This window comes from Phlebotomus papatasi, chromosome 3 (assembly GCF_024763615.1).
Source record: "Phlebotomus papatasi isolate M1 chromosome 3, Ppap_2.1, whole genome shotgun sequence".
NCBI lineage: Eukaryota > Metazoa > Arthropoda > Insecta > Diptera > Psychodidae > Phlebotomus > Phlebotomus papatasi.
This window is the reverse complement of record NC_077224.1, coordinates 83801059-83816354: the sequence shown is the minus strand read 5'-3', so window position 1 is coordinate 83816354 and position 15296 is coordinate 83801059. Positions and strand designations below refer to the sequence as shown.

Below are 15296 nucleotides of genomic sequence, written 5' to 3'. Positions count from 1 at the left end.
TTTTTCTCCCTGTAATTAAAAAAATAAAAATACAAAAAACAAGAAACATGAAACGTAAGATGTAGCATGTGTCATTCGTCATTATTTTTTATCAAAAAATTTATTCTTAATTCAATTATCGTTTTTTATTTCACATATCAAACTTTAGAAGAAATAATATTTGAAAAACTTGATAAGTTTTTAATTCTGTCACTCTCAATTCTGTAACTCAGAAAAATTTCATAAAAAAATCAAAAACATGAAACACAAAAATGACATGTGTCAGTTTCATATTTTTCAATTTAAAAAAATTTTAAACTCAACTTGCGGATGTAATTTTACAGAATAAGTCTAGGAAATAAAAATACTACAGAAACTCAATGAATTTTCCAATTCACTTCCATATTTTTATTAAAAATATTCATGAAAAGTCAGTAAAAATGAGAAACATGAAACATAGAAAGTGACAGAAAAATGTTTCATGTTTTAAAACAAATCTTAATATTTATCAAAAAATGAAATTCTCAAAAGTCAAATTCTTCTGTAACTCACCTAATTTCCCAATCACTTTGCCAGAGAGGTTGTAAAAATAATTTTAGCATTTCCACGTTAGGGAGATCATGAGAGACTTTTCCCATTCGGTGGGAAAACGTGTAATTTTCCTCCATCATTAGCTGGTATTTGATATTTTGTGAGAAATAGCAGATAAATAATTGATTTTTTCTCGGTATTTTGCAAAAAATAAAGAAAAAAATTGCCTGGAAAGATAGGCAATATACGATAATGATCTTGACTTAGTATATTATTCAAATGACATTGCTGGAAAAATTTTTCAGTGTGTGCAGAATAAAATATCACATAAATGAAGGTTAGATGGACTTTTTTATTTTCAACTACCTCAATTTTGCAACGATCTCTACCTCTAAAAACTTGGATTTTGTGTTTGTTGATGTCTTTTTGTGCCGCTTGAAATATTTTTTCTTGCATCCAATTCTCCTGGTGAATTAACTCATCAGCAAGGAGTCTCGAGGGGGCACAAGAAAAAACGTAAGAAGTTTAATTGGAAGTCAGAGTTATTTGGTGAGGAACAAATTAGTTGATTTCTTTTGCGAGTGATGGCATAAAAAAGTGCGCTTTAGGAACGCAAAGAACGTGGACTGGATCGTTTTATGTCCAAAAGTTGATTTAAAGCAACGATCGAGGCCAAAAACATTAAGCATAATCACTTCGAATTCAATTGAGATCACATCAAATGACTCTCTGCTCAATTATTTCTCAACACAGACTTTGTTGTGACTTCTGTTCTCTTCCAATTGCATTGCAAATGTTAGATGATCATCGGTGAGATCTTGCACAAATTGAGAAAATTGCCCATGTATCGTTGAAGATAGAGATTGAAAAGTTGCGAGGAAATCCGTTGACAGGTGTCAATGAGATTTGCTAGTTTATCCCATTGGCAATTTATAGAATTGTGATCATTTTCTCTTCGAAATTCATTCGTACTATTGCTTGGATGATTCAGATCAATTCATTTCTCTCTATAAATGCAAATTTTCTGATGGTTTGAATGACAAGTAAATAGATTTTGCTTGTAACACAGCGATCAAACATAGCATTGTGGCAAATATTAGCTTTTAAAATTGAATTCAACCTACGATAAACCCACTTTAAACCATTAAAGTCCTCCTCTTGCATTCGAACCAAATTCCAAACGGTAGACTCTTAAAATCTCTTAAAAAAATTGAATTACTCCCGGTCTTTAAGTGGTTTAATTTATCACATAGCCTGGAAATTGCACATTAAATACTTCTATCTTCCAGACTTTATCTTCAAAAATCACTATCGACCTACGAAAAACCCACTTTAAACCATTAAAACAGGAATCTCTTAAAATCTCTTAAAAATCAAAGTGCAATCTCTGCCCTTCTGCAAATGATACAATTTATCACGACATGGTCTAGAAATTGCTCATAAATTTTCGCATTTTCAAGATCTCTCAATGCTAATCTTGCAGATTCCCTCGAGATTTTCATAATTTATAGCTCAACACTTCTCTGAAAGTCCCATTTCTAGGATTTATGTGCAATCTTTCGGGAGAAGAAATTGCAGCACAAAGTGATAACTATCGTTTCTCATTAAGATATGTTTCTATTTTATGATTTGTTTTCATATCTCTTCAATTGCCGTTTATTGCTTTCTTAATACATTTTTCAACTAGCTAGATTAGAACATTGATGAAAATTGAAGAGAAGGCTTCCAAGCTCTTCAATTGAGATCAATAAATTATGATGAAACACCCCAAGAAGATTTGATCAGATATTAAATGTCTTACAAACATTGGGTGTTATAATTTTCTACGTTGACATTGCTATAAAATGACTTACGTCAAGTTCTTTAAATATGAACTCCTCAAATATGAAAGACGGTTGAAATTTGAGGTTATGTGAAAAAAATTTTTGCTTAGAGTAAGAATGAAAACAATTTTTCTCTGGTGTATTTTCTATTTTTTTTTTATATATATAGTAAGGTGCGGTAAGCGGATCGTTTCCCGAAGAGTGTTACTTAAACGCTTGTTTTTGAACTGATGAAATTCTTTTTTACTTCTTCTAACTCCATAAAATTATTCACTGTGTCATTCAGAAACATAATATAAAAAAAAAATTATCAAAAATATTAAAGAAAATTTATAAAATAATGATAATACTGAAATAAGTCAACATGCACTAACTGGGTCGCCCTTTCGCTAATTCACTTTTAACTAAACCTTTGGATTTAAAATACTTTTTTCACAAGGAAAAAACAATAAATGTTTTCAATCAACCAGCTGTCATTAGCTGTAAAATTTAACCGAAAAGAATCTTGTTATTTAACTTTCAGATAAGTAATTTCAATAATATAATCCCGTCTTTATTTATTTGGAGATGGTACCTATGCTTTTTTTCAAACTATCTAAAACGAATATAAAAGTTTTTTTTAGTAGGGGAGACTGGGGCAAAAAGTCACAAAACTGATATTTTATTTTTTTACAAGCTACTTGAGCGCTTCAAAAATTTCTAATTGGCGCAGTTTTATAGAAAATTTACCGCTCTACAACTTTGTTAAAGTAATTTTCCTCTATTTTGTAAGGAAATACGTTTAACGAGCCAATTTCTAAAAGGTAATTTTGTGACTATTCTCAAAAATAATGGGGCAAATAGTACCAAACATTGCGTATTATCATATTTTGATTCGCTTCATTACGAGCTTCCGTAAATTTGAAAAAATACCTAGAGGACATATTTTCATAGAAAATTTATTCATCTACACCTTTGTAAAACACCGTTTTCTCTACGAGAAAAGTGAAAACAAGAAAAGCGCTTTTCAAGCTATTTTAGAAAAAAAAAAACACACAAAAGACTGCAAATCGTTTGACCAATGCAAACAACAAGCGGCGAGACATGATAATGACGTTTCTTTTCGCCGTGAGACATCAGAAATTGCTTCGCTTTTTTGTTACTTTTTACCCCAAATGGCCATTTTTAATAAAAGGATTTCTGGAGAAAAGAATCTTTGTAAAATTCTAAAATAGATAGCGATATTCCAAAAATCCAAATTATTTAGAAAATATTCACCAGTGCATCAATTCTGGAAAATAAGTAGATAATAATTATTTTTATCTTCTGCAAAGAAAATATTTCAAAAATAGAGCTAAAAATTTCGATATTTTTTTATTTTCTAAATTCCTTGTTCGAATTCTAAAAAACTTACGACATTGAAGAAAGTCTATGGAGGCTATCTATAGAAAAAAATTTGAGCCGCTATCTTTTTTACTTTGGAAGATATTACCTTTGAATTGGGGCGTCTTTAAAATAAGATTTTCTCTCCTAATTTTAAATTGAACTGGATTCTACAGACACACAGCCATTCTTACCGTTTGAGGCCATTATTTTCTACCGCAAGTGTCGCTGGTAACTGTTTCTAATTTTTAGTTCTCAAACTTTCAGTCAAAAAAGTGTCCTAAGCTCTATTTTTCAACACGAAATTGACAATTTTTCTCAAAATGAATATATGCATTGCCATTATTTAGTTATCTTTTAAAATACATTTTACCTTAAAAAAACTATGGGGAGGTGGTACTATTTTGAGCCGTGGGGCTACTTTGATATACGATTTTTTCGCATATTCCTAAAGGAAGCTGGGCTTTGCAATTATTTTATTTAGATCTACAATTCTTTTGTCCATCTAAATCACGTTATAGCCCAGATTCCTTTACAAATATTCGAAAGTAGCCCCACTTCCCCCTAAATAGCAGAAAAATTTTTAGTTTCGCCCTGGTTTAGCCACAGCTCGTTTTTGGTTGAAGCTTTTTTTCATAAAAAAATTAATTGTGCAAATTAACTGCAAAATACAGAAATGTTACAAACTCTTAAAAATTAATCTCTATGAGAAGTACTAATCTAAGCTACTTCGAAGTTAATTATTCTTTTCAGGCAGAATTCTATAATTCCTATTCTAAGTACTCTATAGGGTAAGTATGCCAAATTGCGGCCAGCTTACAATTTCGGCCACCTTATTTGTTCCTTGAATTTCCATGAACTTTTAGATTTTACGTACTCTAGAGAGTATACAATGCAAAAGAATAACAAAAAATGTAGCTTCGACAAACGAGATGACGTGAAAAAGAAATTGGAATAATTCCCGAAGGGCAAGGAACTTATGAGAATGAAGGTGGCCGAAATAGGGCACCAAAGCTATGTCTATATTTTTATTCATTTTAAAATGTATTAAGAATGATTTTAGAGTAAATAATGACGGTAAACTCTTTACAAGGTTCCAAGCAACACTCTTACAAAAGAAAGAATTAAAATAAATCAATTTGTATTAAAATATTACATTTCAAACTTGAGACTTTGACGCTTGCATGCAACTATGCCGAAATTTGGCACACTTACCCTAAGTGATTATTCATTGTTTGATAGGTAAAAATGTGGAAACTGTTCTGTTGCAATTTATGAGCTGTATGAAATTCTAACCTCAATAAATTGCAATTTTTAGCGCCTAGGTTAGATCATCGGCATTAGATCTGGAATTTGAAAGGATCAAAGGAACACCTCTTCGACAGGGAACCCCTAGTGACACTTTTGTCAAAGTGTTGAAATTTATTTAATGTATCTAATAAAATGTTAATAATATTTAGAGCGTTTTTTCATTAATGTACGTTTTTCGATTAGGATAATTGTTCAAATTTCGTATTTCAAATGGTACAGAGTAGGGTGTCAATAGGTCCTGACACGACTTCTTAAAGAGTCAATAGGTGTTCCTTCCGCCCTACGTAAATGAATTGCTGGGTTAGATAAAACTTCATATATCGCGTTATTATAGTTATTTTCACTGTAATGTATGCGGCAAAGAAAATTGCAGGCGGTACGGTATTCTTCAAATATTTAACTTTTCTTAAATTGTATTTGCGAAAACATAACCTCAAAATTGACAAGAACTTCTTAACCAAAAAGAAGAATGATATTAAATTTCTTTTGATTAAAAATGTTATTTTTAAGTTTTTTGAGCATCTGTAAGACCCTCAAACTTCAAAGTAATGTTTTTCGATTTAGCAATAGAGATCTTCTCTTTTAATTCAAATTTAAATATCTCTTACGCGTCTATTGCAGAAAAATTGCCGGTCTGTGCGATGAGATGATTTAATATAAGATAATCTCTCTCTGACCTCAAGGGTTGGACCAATCTCGCGAAAGAGTGCGTGAGACGGATGAGATGTAAATTTACTGATTGACCGGAAGGTGTTTTCTCTGATGTCTCATGGCGTGTGATCTAAGAATACGCAAAATGAGAGTTGAGATCTAATTTGACGAGTGTGTTAAACTATTTTTAATGAGCTTCTTTTGTGACACTGTGGCAACGTGAAAAACCGTAGAAAATTGCCTCGATGAATTCTGCTGGCTCATGCTATAAACATATTTATCTTAGGTTCAGTCATGTTAAATTGCTTTATTTTGAAACTAGTAATTCTTCTGTGTAAATTACTGTGTAATTTATCCAATGATTTTACATTTTTCTTTCATAAATCTTTATTCATTTTTATTATGATATGAAAGGTTTTAAAAATATTCACTTATGACAATCAAATTTTGCTAATAGTAACATTTAACACTTTTAGAATAAGTTCATTAGTGATAAAATACTACATACATAACCTCAAAAAATTGCACTCATAACGTTGATGGTTATATCAGGTACAATTTTCAATTTTAAGGTTAACCGAGTAATATATTTCCACCTTAGGAAAAAATGTTTAGTTTTATTAAAATACAAATATTTACAGTAATTTATCGTACGTAACCTCAAAAATTTCATTTTGGCATTCCTCCGGTTTAAACTATTTTTTTTTAAACTAAACCAAAAGTGGTTTTGCAGTAAGAATTTGCATTACATAAGAGGTTCATTCGAATAGAGAGAATAAAAGTATTTGAAGAAAAATATTTTATACATAACCTTAAAAAAGCATAAAAAACACTTTCGGTTTCAAATAGTTATATTTTGCTGTTTTTGAGACAAACGAAAGGTTTTATCATACAGAATTATATCTTAAAGTTTCCGTGATATTTCAAGATGAGAGTTACGTAAATTAAAGCTTTTGTTACTAGACCTAAACAATAAGTTATTGATACTTTGACATTCTGAAGATAACCTCAAAAATTTAAATTTGGGATACAAATTGTTCAAATGTGACTACCTTCAGCTAATTATGCAATCAAAAGAAAAGTTTTCCATTACATTATAAAGAAATTCAATTTTAAAGTTTTTTAAAGTCTTATTGGAATGTTGGCGTTGTATCTGTTTCTCGTGTTTCTAGTACATAACCTAAAAAACAATTCTTGTTTTGTTAGTTTCCATTAATCACATTTTATGACTATTGAGATCTAATCAAAACGTATTATTGCTCAAAAGGGTTGGCAGCATATTCATGACTTATTTCAGTGAGGCTTTATTAATATAAAAAATCATACATAACCTCAAATATTATTCAAGGGTACAATTGACATAAATGGCTATATGGATAATTTTGTAAGCAAATCATATGCTGTGTTAGATACCAATTGCAGGAAAAATATTTAGAGGTTACCTACATGGTAGCTTTAATGTTTCCAAAAGAGTCTAACACACAAGAAACGACATTTTTTTAAGGCAATTTTTGACGAAAATTGGTTCCAGTGTGTAGACACCATAAGATAATTCGCTCATAACCTCAAAAACTTCAATTACCTGAGGTTCAAAATAATTCTATTCAACGTTTTTTGATGTCCAACGTACGTTTTATTCCTGATTATTTATATTTAATCATAGATTAATTTATTGGCTTTGGGACACTCCAAACATAACCTTAAACATTAAATAGAGATTCATTGGCTTCAACGCTTATATTTGTCTAATTTTGTGAAAAATCGAATGGTTTCTCAGTCACCAATATTAGAAATATATTTTAGAGTATCTAACAGAGTAGCTTAATTGATGATACTATGACGGTTCGCACATAACCTCAAAAATATCAATTCTGATTAACTGATATTTTAGAAATCAATTTCACTGTCTTTGAGATCAATCGAAAAGTTTTATTGCTGAATGATTATAATTCTCATCAGCTTCATTGGCTTCAAGAAACTCCATACATAACCTCAAAAAATCTTACGGAATATTGAGAATTTTCTCTAAAGATTCGTTGAAGTCGCTTACAGAAAACTCATTGTATATTTTCTCCAATTTTTTACGCTGCGGTTTATCTTAAATTACACATAACAAAATGTAATTTATTTAAGAATAAATTACATGTAACTAATTAACACTGTCGAAAGTTTATGTGATGTATTATTTCAACATTACCGATCGAGATTTGGGAAGTACGTGATTGGATATTTTCGAAGCGAGAAAAAATTATATTGTAGATCATCTTTCAAATTGGATTTTTCTTTGAGGGCTCAAAAGATTGAAGAGAGGTTAATTTGTAGCCCTTTTTGGGGGTTCAATCTGATGCAAATTTCTGCCCCACGAGTGCACATCAGTGAGATTTCATTGATAGATAAAACATTCAACACGATCCCAAGACGTCGATTGTGGTCGTCAATTTAAATTTTGTGCAAATTGATTCTTGTACGAAGCGACGACGGGATAACATCTTTTCAATATACAATGTGCATAACTTTTATTATACGCTCAACAGTGAAAATCTCCTCGGAAATTACCATACAATTACCATGGGATTTTTTTTCTATATTCTCTTTCCTTCTTCCTTGACGTATTGTTAGACAACAATTATCTGCCACGAATTATCGATTATTTTTATGCGAAAAAAATCAACGCCCCTTCGGTGAGAGAAAAAATAAAGTTAATTTGCTAAAGAAATCGCCAGAAGATCTTCCAGCAACTTCGTATTGAACTATTGTGGGATTTTCTTTTATAGAACTTTTCCTCTGATATTTTCATTGAATCAATATTCTTCCGTTATTATGACGTTTGATTTCATTTTTTTTTAAATAAATCAATTGAAAAAAACTGTGAAAAATCATTGATGAACTTAGTTGAGCTTATTGTACGTGATATTCTTAATGTGGAAGTGGATCAACTAGAAATATGAGTACATTATCCAATTTTCATTAAACACTGATAGAAACTTCTGAACTTCAATGAGCATCTTATCATTTTATTATGATTTATGAATATAGTAAGGTGAGGTAACTGGATCGTTTTCCAAAGAGTGCTACTTAAACGCTTGTTTTTGGACTAATGAAATTCTTTTTTACTTCTTCTAAATCCATAGAATTATTCCCTGTTTTGTTCAGAAACATAATATAAAAAAAATATCAAAAATATTAAAGCAAATTTATAAAATAGTGAAAATACTGAAATAAGTCAGCATGCACTAACTGGGTCACCCTTTCACTAATTCACTTTTATTTAAACCTTTGGATATAAAATACTTTTTTCTCACAAGGAATAAACAATAAATGTTTTCAATCAACTAGCTGTCATTAGCGAAAATATCACTGCTAGAAAATTTTTAGTGAAGAACCCAGATGGCACAGGATTGAAATGAGTCGATTTCACTCACTTATTTAATGGATAAAAATATTATTTTTGCTTTTTCTCAAACTTGAATAGTTATACTATGTTACTGTAGTGACTATATTACGGAAATAAAAATAAAAATATAATTTTAAGTGGATTAGTCATAAACGATCCAGATAGCGAAGCGCCCGGATTAGCACACATATAATCTTTGTAAGAAAAAATAGAAGGTACATTAACTGCTTTGTCAATGCTGCCTGTTGCTTCTTGAAGATTCCTCATTTATTGTGAAAGTTTTATAAATTTTTATACGAGAAAGAAACGTCTTCTAAAGTACTAAACTACTTAAGAACATTGACGAATCAGTATACCGCTTTAGAGCATGTCCTTTTTAGTATAACAGTTTTAGTAATAAATTTTGAAATCTTGATTTTTTAGAATACGACAAAATGTTTAGATTATTTTGCTGAAAACATTCGGAAAAAGAGACGCCAAAGCGTTAGGGCTTTGCGGAATGCTATAATCCATAAGAAAGAGCTACCCCTGGATTATCTTTTTGCACGTTTTTTTGTTTATACCGGTTTATTACCGATCAAATTTATTCACAAATCGGAATAAAAATTCTGAGGTAAAAAATTAGCTAAAAATTGTACATCTATAAATGTACTTGACATTAGTAACATGTTCACACGTAAGTAAAAAAGGACAATTTAGAAAAATTAATCATTTACGATTACTTAACCGATTCATTACAGATTGGGGCTTATATAGCCGGATAAGAAATGTCTTCAAAACCTTTCCAAAAATTCCAAATACAACCAAATCAGTTGAAAAATATACCTCTAAAGTGATTGACCTTTGAGCTTCAATAATTCAAAATGGAGCTTTTTCCGGTCACTGATATGTTTGGACGAAATGTTCGCCTAGGCTACCTTTAAGACAGTTCCGAAAATAAAAGAGATCTATCCCCATAGCAAAAGAAAGCGGAATAAGGAATCGTAAGGAAAAATTCCTCGGAATTTTCCAGTATTTTTCCTTGGTAAATTTCACGGAAATTCTCCATAGTATATTTATAAGGAAATTCCCATGGATTTATAGTGGATTTTTTGTGTGAAATATTTCCCAGGAAATTTACGTAAATTGAATATGGATTTTTCCACTAAAGAAAATGGAGAACAAATGGCACTGTCACATGCATCTCATATTTTTATATCTCTATTTAAAAAAAAATAGTAAATTTCACGATGATTTTGATATGTTTTATTGAATCAGCGATAACGAATTTACACTTTAGATAAGAAAAAGCTATCGTACAAAAAATTATTTTCTTAAAAAAACATACATTCCATGGAATAAAAACACGTATATTTTAGGTCCGCAGTCTGTTTAATGTTATCACTTCACTATTATCTACACAAAAAGCAGCGTCGCATAATTAATAAATATTATAGGTAACATAGAAATCACTAAGATCTTTGCATAAAATTTGCGAGCAAAATAATTAATCTATTTTGTAGCGCCACAAACATTTTCTAGCGGTAAAACGAAAAAAAAACGTGTGGAATTTTCTTAAAAAACTGTATGGAAAGGTAGTGGAATTTTCCGTGGAATTATTCCTTGGATTTTTCCCAGGAAATAAGCAGGAATTTTTCTACAAAAAAGGGAGCATGTTGCGGTAAAATCCATAGGAAAACTTTTGGAATATTTCATGGACAATTCCAGTGGAATCCGCGGACGTTTCACGTTTAATTTTCCATATAAACTTTCCATGGACTTCCACTAGAAAGTGACGCTGGATTTCCATGGATTGTTGTTCAAATTTTCCATGGCATCTCCTTGGAAAAATCCCATGAAAGACTGCGGAAATTTAACGTCCAAATTCCATTGAATGAGCGGAATTTGACGCAAAATTTTCCAATGGAATTTCCGCGGAAATTTGCTATGGGGATTGGGGATAGTGCCATTTTCGAATTATACCAAAACAAAAAAGGTTTTCTCGGAAAGGCTGGAGGGAATTAGGAAAGAAGTAAATTAAAAAACGTTGCGATATATTGCATTTTCCTTTATTGAAGGTCACCAAAGACCGGAAGTTGATATCTTCTAGCGTTTAAGTTTTTTTTTTAATTAACAAGTTGGAAAAAGCGTGTTATATAACTGCTCTGACCGCTCTCTCATTGAGTTCAAACAGTAAAATATTATAACAATTAAATTTATCATCTTTAAGCACTTAGAAAACATTGAAAGTGTATTTTTGTTTTATTTTTTATTTATTTATTTATTTATTTACTTTTTTTGCCAAGGAGCTTTGAGGACATCTACTTCGTAAAATTTCGAACTTTATCGACAGCTGCAAAACATTCTCAGTGCATTTATTTTAAATAATTTTTAATTAAGAAAATGGACATAAAGAGGCACTAGAAACCTCGCCGTGTGTTTGTATGAAACTGCCCTTCGTACACTTTCGGAACTCAAATTCACATTGTCAAAATCGTTTTAGGATTCATTGAACACTAAAAGCCTTACAATAAGTCAAAAATCAGTAACATAAAGCTTTTATCCAACTTTTTTCAAAAAGGAAAGAAGAATAACCAAAAATTGAAACTGCCCCGTCGTTAAACTACCCTACTTTCCCCTATTCTTGAGTTATTTTCATCAATTTTTCTGTAATTTTTAAATTGTTTCAAATTTTTAAAAACACTTTGACCAAAAATTTAAGCTCGATCACAAAACAGGATCTTTCAATAAACCCACTTGTGATAATATTATTAAGAATTTCACCTAATACTTGCGTAATGATGGATGTTTTTATGATCATAAATAAAATGATGATTAAATGTGGACAAGGGAGTTGAGTGAGAAAATTTTGTGTCCAAGAAAAATATTTAATAATGACATTAAATTATTTTATGATGATGTTGGCCATTAAGAACACGATCGTCTTCCCCAAAGAGAACATATTCAACATATTCAGTGTGAAAAGCGGCACAAAGTAAGATAAAATAAAAATTTATCGCCTCATACAAAAATATACCTCACCGATATTATTTAAGCAAAATATGCCGACAGAGTGTTATTAATAATAGCACCAATTATAATTTATTTTAACGACAATATCTCAATTTGATTTTTCTGCATTGTAGCCCAACCGTTTCTCGCATAAAACATTGTGCGTTTTGTAGATCGATAAATTTATCGGGTTTAACTCAGTGTTTCTTGCAATTATGTTTTGATATATGAAAATTGATCTCTTTACGATTATAGCTGTGATATGTTGTATGTGAGCAATTTTACTGTCAGATACAATTTAGGAAGATTTTTCTGTGCGCTTATTTCTTGGGAGCACACGAAAGGCTGCAATCGCGTTTCTTGACCATCGGTCTTTTTTTTGGTATCACGCCTCTTGGACGCTCTTCCAAGTCTGCGATTGATGATCTCTTGGCTTAAACATACACATTTCATCCATATGCAATTTCTTACCCTCAATTAGCATTGATTTTCTTGCATTGCCAATTGAACAAAATCTCATCTAAATTGCACATTTTGGAGGAATCCAAATGACTGATGGAGTCAATGCCATCACTTTTTTCTCCAATTCAATTCTCAAAAATTATTATTCGTCCGGGAGGTCCACGCAATAGCAGAATGATTTTAACGATTGATATAAGGTGTAGAAAAATGCAAAGTAAAAAAATCAGGTGTCTAAAATTAATTTTAAGTAATTTATGACGAAATTATTCATTTTGAAATTATTTACAAAAAGGGGTGGCAAAGCGTCCCAGGCTTTGCGAAATGCTATACCACAAAAGTACTTTTGCATCATTTATCACTTACCGGTTCTCAACCGACTTGAACCGATTCAGAAATCACTCAAAAGATCCTCCAAAATTGTCTTAAAAGTAAATAGAATTGATTTTCGGATAAAAATTAGTTACCGGCTATGAACCGGTTCATTACCGGTTCACAACCGGTTGGAACCAGTTCAGTTTTATAGGAAATTCCAAGACCTTTCCAATAAGCCCAAACTTGACTCATTCGCTTGATAAATGCGCTCTCTAGTGTCTTTTTAACTTTTGACCTTGAAAAACTTTTATTAGGAATGAATTTTAATACCTTTCCAAAAAGGCCAAATTTATCTCAAACGGATAATATTAGTCGCAATGGAAAATTCTATGGAAAAAAATGAGAAAATATAATTCATGTCACAATGTTTTGATTTCTCTCTGTTCAGTTTGATTTCTATAAGTTCGTTGGTATCAAAATCAGTTTCACGCAACTTTCTTTAGTTGCAACAACCCAAAAAAAATATACAAACGTTAATCAAAACAATTCACACTGTTATTTTTGTGCAAAAACCAAATCTAATGGATAACAAATTTTTATATTCAATTTGCCCTCCATTGGCCCCAGATGTTATCACAATATTTGCATAAGTTTCAATCTAAAAAAAAAACACATTTTATTGCCCTCATTTTTAAATAGCCAACATTTTTATAGACTACACGTAATTTACTGCCAACATGTGGAAGGTTCCTCAACTTCTGGCATCAGCGTCTTGACATTTTGTTATGACCAGTTGCTTGGTGGTCAATTCCATTTGGGCAACTCTCTGTGCTTTTATGGTCATTCCAAGATGTAACCCAATAATATTCCCCACCAACTTCTTCTGAACTTCACTGGAAGTATGAATTCTTTAACTGGTGAAATCCCCTTCAGAAAAATTATCTAGAGATTTACGGATGACGAGAATTTAGCCGAAAAAATTAAGTATCACAGAAAGGTAGGGGATGAGAGAGCGGGAACCAAAAAGAGTGACAAAGTGCCTCTGCTTTGCATGATGCTCAAAGTCGTAACTTTGGTACTGCGCCCTGAAAAATGTTATGAAAATAGAAAATGTTTATCCGGAATATTTTTTTAATACATGACTGTTCTAATGTGCTTCTGCGTTATCGACTTTCTTTGTCTTGATTCCTGTCACGACTATTTGATGGTTTTAGAACATGACTAAAACTGAGGAGAAGAGTCTAGACAGGAACCAAAAAAAAAAGAAAATTCGACAACGCAGGAATACATTAGAACAGCTATGTACTAAAAACAATGTACAGGAAAAACATGTCCCTTTTTTTCATTTTTCATTAGAGTAGCACCTTTGTGGTGAAAGGAACATCAAAAGGAGAAGTCTTTCTACTGAATATTTTTTAGTACATAGCTGTTCTAATATACTTGTGCGTTATCGATTTTTATTAATTTGATCCTGACATGACAGTTTGATGATTTTAGAACAAGACGAAGACTGAGGAACACAGTCAAGACCGGAACCCACATAAAGAAAAATCGACAATACAGCACATGAGAAGAGTCATGTACTAAAAAAAGTGTACATGAAAGAGATTTCCCATTGTCATATTTAATTGAAATATCACTTTAACAGTGAAATAAAAAAGGGAAAATCTTCTGAAATTTTTTTTTAGTACATGGCTGTTGTAATCTGCTTCTTCGTTATTGACTTTTCTTAGTTTGATCCTGACACGACTGTTTGATTATTTTAGAACATGTCGAAGACTGGAGAACAGAGTGAAGACCAGAATCCATAGATAGAAAAATCGGCAACACAGAAGCACATGAAAGCAGTCATGTACTAAAAGAAGTGTACATGAAAAATATTTTCCATTTTCATATTTCATTGGAATAGCACTTTTACGGTGAAAAAAAAAATAAAATGGGGAAATCTTTCTTCTGAAAATATTTTAGTACATGACTGCTCTAATCTACTTCTGCGTTAATAACTTTTCTTTGGCTTGGTTCCTATCACATCTGTTTGATCGTTTCAGAACATAAGAAAGACTAGAGAAAACAAGCAAGGCAGGAACCAACACAAAAATGTCGATAACGCAGAGAGTACTCATGTACTAAAAAAAAGTGTTCAATAAAAAGATTTCCCGTTTTCATTTTTCAATAGTATAGCACCTTTACGGTGAAAGGATATAAAAAGGGGGAAATTTTTATTTTGAATATTTTTTTAGTACATGTCTGTTTTGATGTGCTTCTGCATAATAGCCTTTTCTTTGTTTCGATACCTGTCACGACAGCTTTGCAAAGTAATCATGGTATTCCAAGACCATTAAACCATCGTGACAGGAATTTACACAAAGAAAATTCAGTAACGCAGATGTACATTAGAACAGCCATGTACTAAAAACAAAATTTCAGGATACAGATATCCCCTTTTTATTTTTCATTAAAATTGCAACAGAACGCAAGAA

The 15296-nt window shown here is 31.2% G+C and overlaps 1 protein-coding gene across 5 annotated transcripts in view; it reads left to right on the top strand.

Moving 5' to 3' along the window:
• Nucleotides 1-15296, top strand: part of LOC129806093 (cGMP-dependent protein kinase, isozyme 2 forms cD4/T1/T3A/T3B) — a 214912-nt gene that overhangs the window by 101546 nt on the left and 98070 nt on the right. The gene's annotated exons all lie outside the window — the stretch shown is intronic.